The sequence below is a fragment of the Mauremys mutica genome, unplaced genomic scaffold (assembly GCF_020497125.1).
Source record: "Mauremys mutica isolate MM-2020 ecotype Southern unplaced genomic scaffold, ASM2049712v1 Super-Scaffold_1559, whole genome shotgun sequence".
In the NCBI taxonomy this organism is placed as follows: domain Eukaryota; kingdom Metazoa; phylum Chordata; order Testudines; family Geoemydidae; genus Mauremys; species Mauremys mutica.
Genome location: NW_025423353.1, coordinates 807,961 through 815,220, shown reverse-complemented (window position 1 = coordinate 815,220; position 7,260 = coordinate 807,961). Strand labels below are relative to the sequence as shown.

Below are 7,260 nucleotides of genomic sequence, written 5' to 3'. Positions count from 1 at the left end.
TCCTGGCCTGTCCCTGCAGAAAGATGTATCCCCTCTGCGGCTGCTGTGAGCTCGGGTCAGAGGAATAGGAGGTTACTGCCCACCCTCCACTGGTTCCATTACGGAGAAACACGTCCTCTAAGCTGACCTCACTACAGACCTGCGCCAGGTAGTGCTCATTGTAAAAACGTTTCCTCTGATGGTAGAGAAAACGGGACCAGCGGTTCTCAGGCTGGCTGAGACAATTAAAATCCGCCCCAACACCAAACACTGTGTGGTCCAGAGGAAGGGAGCCAGTTCCTACCATAGATCTTTCCTTTCACACCTTAACATCAAGTGCCTCCTCTTGGGCCCCTGAATCCCTGCCACATTCCAGGTGCCAGATGCCCCTTCCCCAGCACTGTTGTCACTCAGCTTTGCAGAGGAGCTTTCCTCCCAAGTCCCTGCCCCCTCTGGCACCATCTCCGAGGGCCGTCCTGCCTCACTCTGTTCCCGCCATTTTGGGTCAACGAATAAGTCATGTGGGAAAGACAGCTCCCATCTCTTGTGCTGTACAATACAGCACCATGGTGCTTAACAGCACAGGTCAGGTGGGCAAACTAGGGGAAGAAGCCCATGCTCTCTTTTGTCCTGCTGGGGAGCTCAAAATCAGGTACTTGCCTCAGATAAAGGTGCTGCTGCCTTCCTAGAAAACAAGCCACCCCTGCACAAAAAAGGGATGAAAGGGCCTGCCAAAGCCTGGGATTGAAGCAGGGAATCAGCACCACAAAAGTCAGGAATCAGCTCAGGGTATGGTATAGCATACACACGCAGTGGTTAGACAAGCAACAGCAAGGAACTGGACTGGTATGGAGTGAAAGTTCTGTGGGAAGGAACCGAAAAGAGCACCGGGGCTGTGGTACAGCACTTGCATACACTTTCTTTGGCCTGTTTTGCTGGAAGAGTTAGCAGAACAAAATGGTTAGTCACAGGTCAGTGGGTGGGTTGATGCAAATTCTGGACTCTGGGACCAGAGCTGGGCTGGGGGAAAGAGGGTCACGACTTTGGCAGCACATACACCACCACCACCACCCTTTGTTACCTCACTCCATAAGCCTGCACACAGAACAACCTTTTACCTCTCAGGACCAAAATAGACAGTGAAAGAGATGGAATAGCATAAGCTTAGGACAAACAACTGCATCACCAACAACAACTCTAAGAGATTCAAAAATGCCTTTGTTGTTACACACCAGGGAGAGCAGAAAGAATAACAACAAGCAGACTAACATCCATTTCTACTTACCCCTAGGTTTTGGCGTTTGGAACCCATACCCCTTAATGGTGAGGACTTTTGAGGCCAGGGTGAAGCTTTCAGGCCTCAAATGCCAGGTACAGTTACTCTGTCCTTGATCCAAAATAAATGGGAAAATACACTGGATTACTCCTGCCCCAATAACAAAGAGACTGGGGATCTCACAGCAGCTGAAGTGACTGTTTGGACAAGCTCTCCCATCATGCAATCCGGGGTGGGTGTGACCATGCAAATGACATCACCCCAAAAGGCCTTGACAACACATCACCAACAGATGGCAGGGGAGAGTTCATACTGACCCTGCTTCAATTAGATTGTGGCAAAGATTAAAAAACACTGAACGTTAAAACTCACCAAACGCCCATCAATTCATCCTCATCGTCGTATCCGCTCGTTATACTCCACACCTGAACGTAGCCCTCACATGGACAACATACCCTCCTAACTCAGTGTCTGTACGTTAACCTTTTGCCCCCCAGTCCGGGCCATTGCAGATTATGTGTTCCTTACGCCACCCGATCTTAAACCGAACTTCTCACCCCTTGAGTAATCTATACGTTGTTCACTGATCACCAGAAACTTCTACGCCTAAACGCTGTACCGTACACTTTTTTTTCTTTGAACATCATCTTAATAAAATGTTGACATTTGTTTGAGATCCCGGCTCCTGTTCCTTTGCAAGGCGTGTGCGTTTGCTCCGTATTTCAGTCTGCTAATACTGCGGGGTGCGGGTGCGGGTGCGGGTGGGGGTGGGGGGCGATTGAGCCAGAGGCACTTGCCTGCTGCAGACACGGATCCAAGGCTGAACCTCGTCCCCCACAAGCTTGAAAGCTTAACTTAAAACTGTTTAAGAAGTGCTCCCGTCTCCCGCACTCAGCTACCCAGCTCCCAATGGTGTCCAAACCCCAAATAGATCCCTTTTACCCTGTAGAAGCTGTAAAATCCTGTGACCAGGGCAGCTGCCTAGCAGCCTGCGCATCTGCCTGCCACCACGAGAGCGCGTAAGGCACTACTCCGGATAGTGGCGGCTAGGTGGCAGGGGGAGGGTGCGAAGAAGCAGCAGAGTGGCGCAGCGGGAGCGTGCTGGGCCCATAACCCAGAGGTTGATGGATTGAAACCATCCTCTGCTATGTGTGCACTTGTTTCTTTTTCCCTCTGGGCCTTCAAGCGAGCCGGTGACCAGCAGAGCACCAAGAGCCTAGGCCATGAGGCAAGAGGTGGCTGAGGCGAAGCGGCCTGCCAGGGAGCTCCCCGGCACCTCTGGCTGCCTGGGCTGAAGGCAAGAGGCAGGCCTAGGCGTGGTGAGGGCCTCCTGTCCTGGAATGAGGTTGCAGTGCTTCCTGGTCCCCTTTTCCCACCACCCCGGCAGGCGGCTGCTGCGGGAGAACACGAGGGAGGCTCTGGGGGTGCTAGGCAGCGCTGTGTGTGTGGCTGTCAGGGGAAAGAGCTGAGGCTCCCGACTCGACCTGCCATTGACTCGCGTGGCCCTGCGCGCTGTCAGCCAGGGTGGGCCAGGCTGCGGACGTGACTCAGACTTGGGCCGCATGGCCACGCTTTCCTGACAAGGCATGAGACAGGCCAAGAGCTTTGAACAGCGTACAGGGAAGTGGGAGGGAGGCATCTTTGAGCCGGCATGTCTCCTCCACTTCTCCCTTTCTACTTGGGCAGAGGTGGGAAGGGAGCGAAATGTTCCCGGCTGAAAGTTTTTGTGCTCGGCCTTGAAGATTAAGCCTGAGCTTCCGGCACAGCTGCTGGCAGATGGGTTTCTGAATGGCATCCAGCCTGCTCTTTGGACCACCAGCTGAGATCACTGAGGCCAAGAGACAGCAAAATGGGACCTTTGAGGCTCCCCCCCACAGGCCTCAGGGAAGCAAGGCAAAGCACCAACAAACAGCTATTCTTACCTCCCCCCATGAGTGGCCGTTAGGAACCCATACCCCTTAATGGTGACTACTTTTCAGGAGAGGGTGATGCTCTCCGGCCTCAAATACCAGGTACAGTTACTCTGTCCTTGATCCAAAATCAACAGGAAAATACACTGGATTACTCCTGACCCAATAACAAAGAGACTGGGGATATCGCAGCAGCTGAAATGACCGTTTGGACAAGCACTCCCATCATGCAATCTGGGGTGGGTGTAACCATGCAAATGACATCAGCCCCAAAAGGCCTTGACACGGGCTGGGAGAGTAGTCTCCCTGACTTTTGGGAGACTAGGCGGTTGCCCCGGCAGCGCCTCTGCCACGTGTTCTACATACTCTGCTTTCTTTTCAGTTCATATAAATCTTTCCCCTTTTACTAAAGATTTCCGTGGAGAGGAATGTTTATGAGTTTGTACCCAATTTTTTAAGGCTTTGCTTTGGCAAGGCTGTTGCCTGCTGTGAGAAAAACAGAAGAGTGCTCCCTGAGCTGGTGTCACTGGCTGAAGCTTTTCTATAGTATGAAAAAAGTATAGTATGGGGCACCTGGCATTGGCCGCTGTCAGCAGACAGGATACTGGGCTAGGTCTTTAACTTTGACGGGTAGCTGGGAAGACGGTAAATCAGACAGAACCCGTTTGACAAACCTCTTCATTTCCTTATTATTGCCTAACTCCTTTATTCATTTCCTTTTCCTTATTTCCCAGCAGACCGACTAGCCACCAGATTTGGGTGCTAGCAGAGGGACCTGACGAGCTCCTTCTTTTCGGCAGCGTTGAACATGCCAGGGCACAGTCAGATTCTGGATGCTCATCTGAATGTAACGCCTAGCGCTCACCCTTATTTCTGTTTCTTAGCTCTTTTGGGCCATCGATCTATGGTCTGATCCGTAGGATCCCTGCATTAGGAGAGATGGCTAATTAATGAGCCCATAAACCTTGGAAATCAAATGAAACCTGAAGTCCGTAGAAGACCTCGAAAGGCCCTTGGGGGGTGGAGTGCGAGCTGAGGAAGAGTTCCCTGCACAGCTTACCTCTCCATTCTCGTTTTCCTGTCCTGAGCGCAAAAGCCAGGAAGCAGCTCCGGGTAGGGAGGGGATACCATATGTGTGCAGTGGTTAGACAGGAAACAGCAAGGAACTGGACTCGTATGGAGTGAAACTGTAAGCATCTTCTGTATGCCTGATGACTGCAGGTTTGAGAGAGTTATGTGGGAAGTGGAGGCTTTCGGTGGGCTTTCAGAGGAAATGTAACGGAAAGGCAGCCAAAAGTGGAATCCCAGGTTTTTAAACAATCCTCCACTAACAAACCAAACAGCTCAGGTCTAGTTACTCATTGAAAATTAGAATAAAGTTACAGCAAGATTTCATCATAAATGAAGTCAAACCCTAAAGATTTCAGAACACAACTGCTATAAGGCGCCACGAGGGAAGCAATACAAAGTCAACCTTGCCTCAGAGAAAGGCACTTAAACAATTTCTCTTTTTTAAAGCAGCATAATCTCCCCAAACGGAAGGGCACTGTTCCCGGAGAAGGGTCCTGGAGAGGGTTTTCCTCGTTGGTGCCGGCCATCCACCTCCCCGAAAGGCGGGAGCTAGTTCGACGTCGACGGAAGAATTCTTCCGACCAAGGCGCGGACTGATGTAGCCGCGCCGATTTACGTTCCCCGTGCAGCCCAGGCCCGAGGGTCGGTGCGTGCTGAACAGTTAAGTCAAAACAGCTCCGTCCGTCAGAGGTGTGCAAAAGGGAAAACCCGCTCCTGGGCGGCGCGGCCACGCCGCCCTAACCCCCAGCGTAGCTAAGGGCATTCGGGGAGGCGGTGGGTGGGCCTCAAGTGACGGAAAGCCCTCCTCCAGCACGGGGTTGTGACAGCCTAGTCTCCGGAGCACAGAGACAGGAACAGACAGCGAAAGCCAAAGCGGCCCCAGGGCAGGGGGCGAGGCTGCCTGTTGGACGAGGAGACCAGGTGGGACAGGCGTTTTGGACAGGCCGTCCTCCCGTCAAAGGAGGAAGAGCCCGAGAAGAAGGGCCGGGCAAGAAGCTACAAGCAGGGAAAGAAGCAGAGCAGGCAGGCAGCTCCCCTTAGAGCCAAGGAAGGCACCAGTCCAAGCCCCCCAAAAGCAGACTAGAGAGCAGATCAGCTGCAAAAGACCAGGGAAAGCCAAGAACACAGAGAGAGCCTTATAAGACCCAAGTAAAGTTTCAGAGCTGAGCTTTGCTTACAAGGAGGAACGTGTGACAAAGATGCCTAGAAGTACAGGGTCTGTCAAAAAGAGCAGTCACAAAGGCCCAAAATAACAACTGCTTTCCTGAGAATCAGCTTTGCAGCGCACTAAGCCTAAACAGCCCACTGTCCATTTTCTGTTGTTCGAACCCATTCCCAGAGGAAAACGCGAATGCAGTCCCCCACTACCACAAATTATGCAGTTGAGTTTCCCGCATTTGAGGAAATCACAGAGGTCAGCACACCCACAGTGCAATGGATGAGCCTCAGCCTGGGAAAACCACCTTTGTGATCATGGTATCTCCCCTGCCTGGTAAGTATGAATTCCTGCTGCCCGGCCGCCGGCCGCCCTCGCTCGCCCCGCACTTATAACACACGGGGCGGACCGCCGCGCCCCCACCGCCGGCCTCGCCCACACCGGCCCCCACTGCCGACAGCTGCCCCGACGCGGCCCCCGGAGACCGTCCCTTCCCCACGCCGAGCTCCCGGTGCCAAAGTCGGGCCCTGCCTGGCAGCCTGCGTCCGCTCCCACCATGCTCTGCTCGCACACAGATCTGCATACCCGCTCACGCGGCTCCGCCCCTCCGCTCGGGCCCTTCCCCCTGCCCGCCCGGGCCGCCGCTCTTGCGTGCTCAGCTCTTTGAGCTCAGATGGGGTGTAGTGCTCAGATCGAGTGCGACAGACCTTAACTTTGCCATGTGAGGGTCATTCTATCCCCATTACCTGGCTTGCTTATTTATACCTATGACTGTCTTTAACTGTTGTATGGGTGATGTACCCTCACTGCTTGCTGACTGTATCTTGAACTCACCCACAGTATACCCCACATTGGGGACATTGCACACTGTATAAGTTATGTGCTGTCCAATACCAAAAGTACTAGCATCCCCCTATACTCTGTATGTCACCCCTGATGACCAGTAACTGATGTTACAAACTCTCTGTATTTCGGCCTTCTGGCTGGGAAAGCATTATCTAAAGTTGTATCTATTCTTAAACATTTTCTAATAAACATTTAAAACTAAAATCGCCCTATACTCTGTATGTCACCCCCGATGACCAATATCTGACGTTTCAACTCTCTGTATGGTTCATTTTCAAATATTTTCTAATAAACTTTTAAATCTTGGCCTATCCAAGGCCGTGATCAAGTGTCTTGATGTTTTTGGTCTTTTGGCCTCGAGATGAAAACCTTGTCTGTGTCTTGGGAACCTTGAGGTAAAAAATTGTCTAAGTTGTAGCGGGTCCCGTCCCGGGAAGCCAGGCCATCAGAGAGACGACGTGGCCCACCTGCTGCTGGGGAAAGAGTGCAGCTTGCATTTCGCTTCTCTCTCTCGCTCTCTCCCCACCGGAAGTTGGTCCAATACAAGAATGACCTCCCCTGCCTTGTCTCACGTCAGTTTCTCCTCAGGGCAGAAGGTCGGGTGTTGTCAGCCACTCTCCAGAAACTGGACGGCCACTCGATCCCTTTTGTTACCTGCCAAGTGAGGCTGAGTGCACTGGCAAGCAGGGCTGCCCAGAGGGGGGGGCAAGAGGGGCAATTTGCCCCAGGCCCCGAGCCCCACAGGGGCCCCCACCAGAGTTTTTCGGGGCCCCTGCAGCAGGGTCCTTCACTCGCTCCAGGGAGCCTGGAAAACTCTTGCGGGGCCGGGCGCAGGAGCTTCTTCCGCTCCCAGTCTTTGCCGGCGGCTGGGGTCCTTCCGCCCCCGAGCGGACCCCCCACTGGCGAATTATCGCCGAAGACAGAGCGGGACCCGCCACTGAACTTCAGCTCAGTCTTCGGTGGTAATTCGGCGGCGGGGGGCCCTTCCATTCCGGGACCCGCTGCTGAAGTGCCCCGAAGAC

At 53.2% G+C, this 7,260-nt stretch overlaps 2 non-coding genes across 2 annotated transcripts; one reads left to right on the top strand and one right to left on the bottom strand.

Moving 5' to 3' along the window:
* The first annotated feature begins 3,527 nt into the window (after positions 1–3,527).
* On the top strand, positions 3,528–3,643 carry LOC123361414. The gene has a single exon (XR_006576161.1). It is a non-coding gene; the product is annotated as a U5 spliceosomal RNA (small nuclear RNA).
* Positions 3,644–5,572: 1,929 nt separating this feature from the next.
* LOC123361411 lies at positions 5,573–5,736 on the bottom strand. Its single transcript, XR_006576159.1, has one exon. It is a non-coding gene; the product is annotated as a U1 spliceosomal RNA (small nuclear RNA).
* Positions 5,737–7,260: the final 1,524 nt, after the last annotated feature.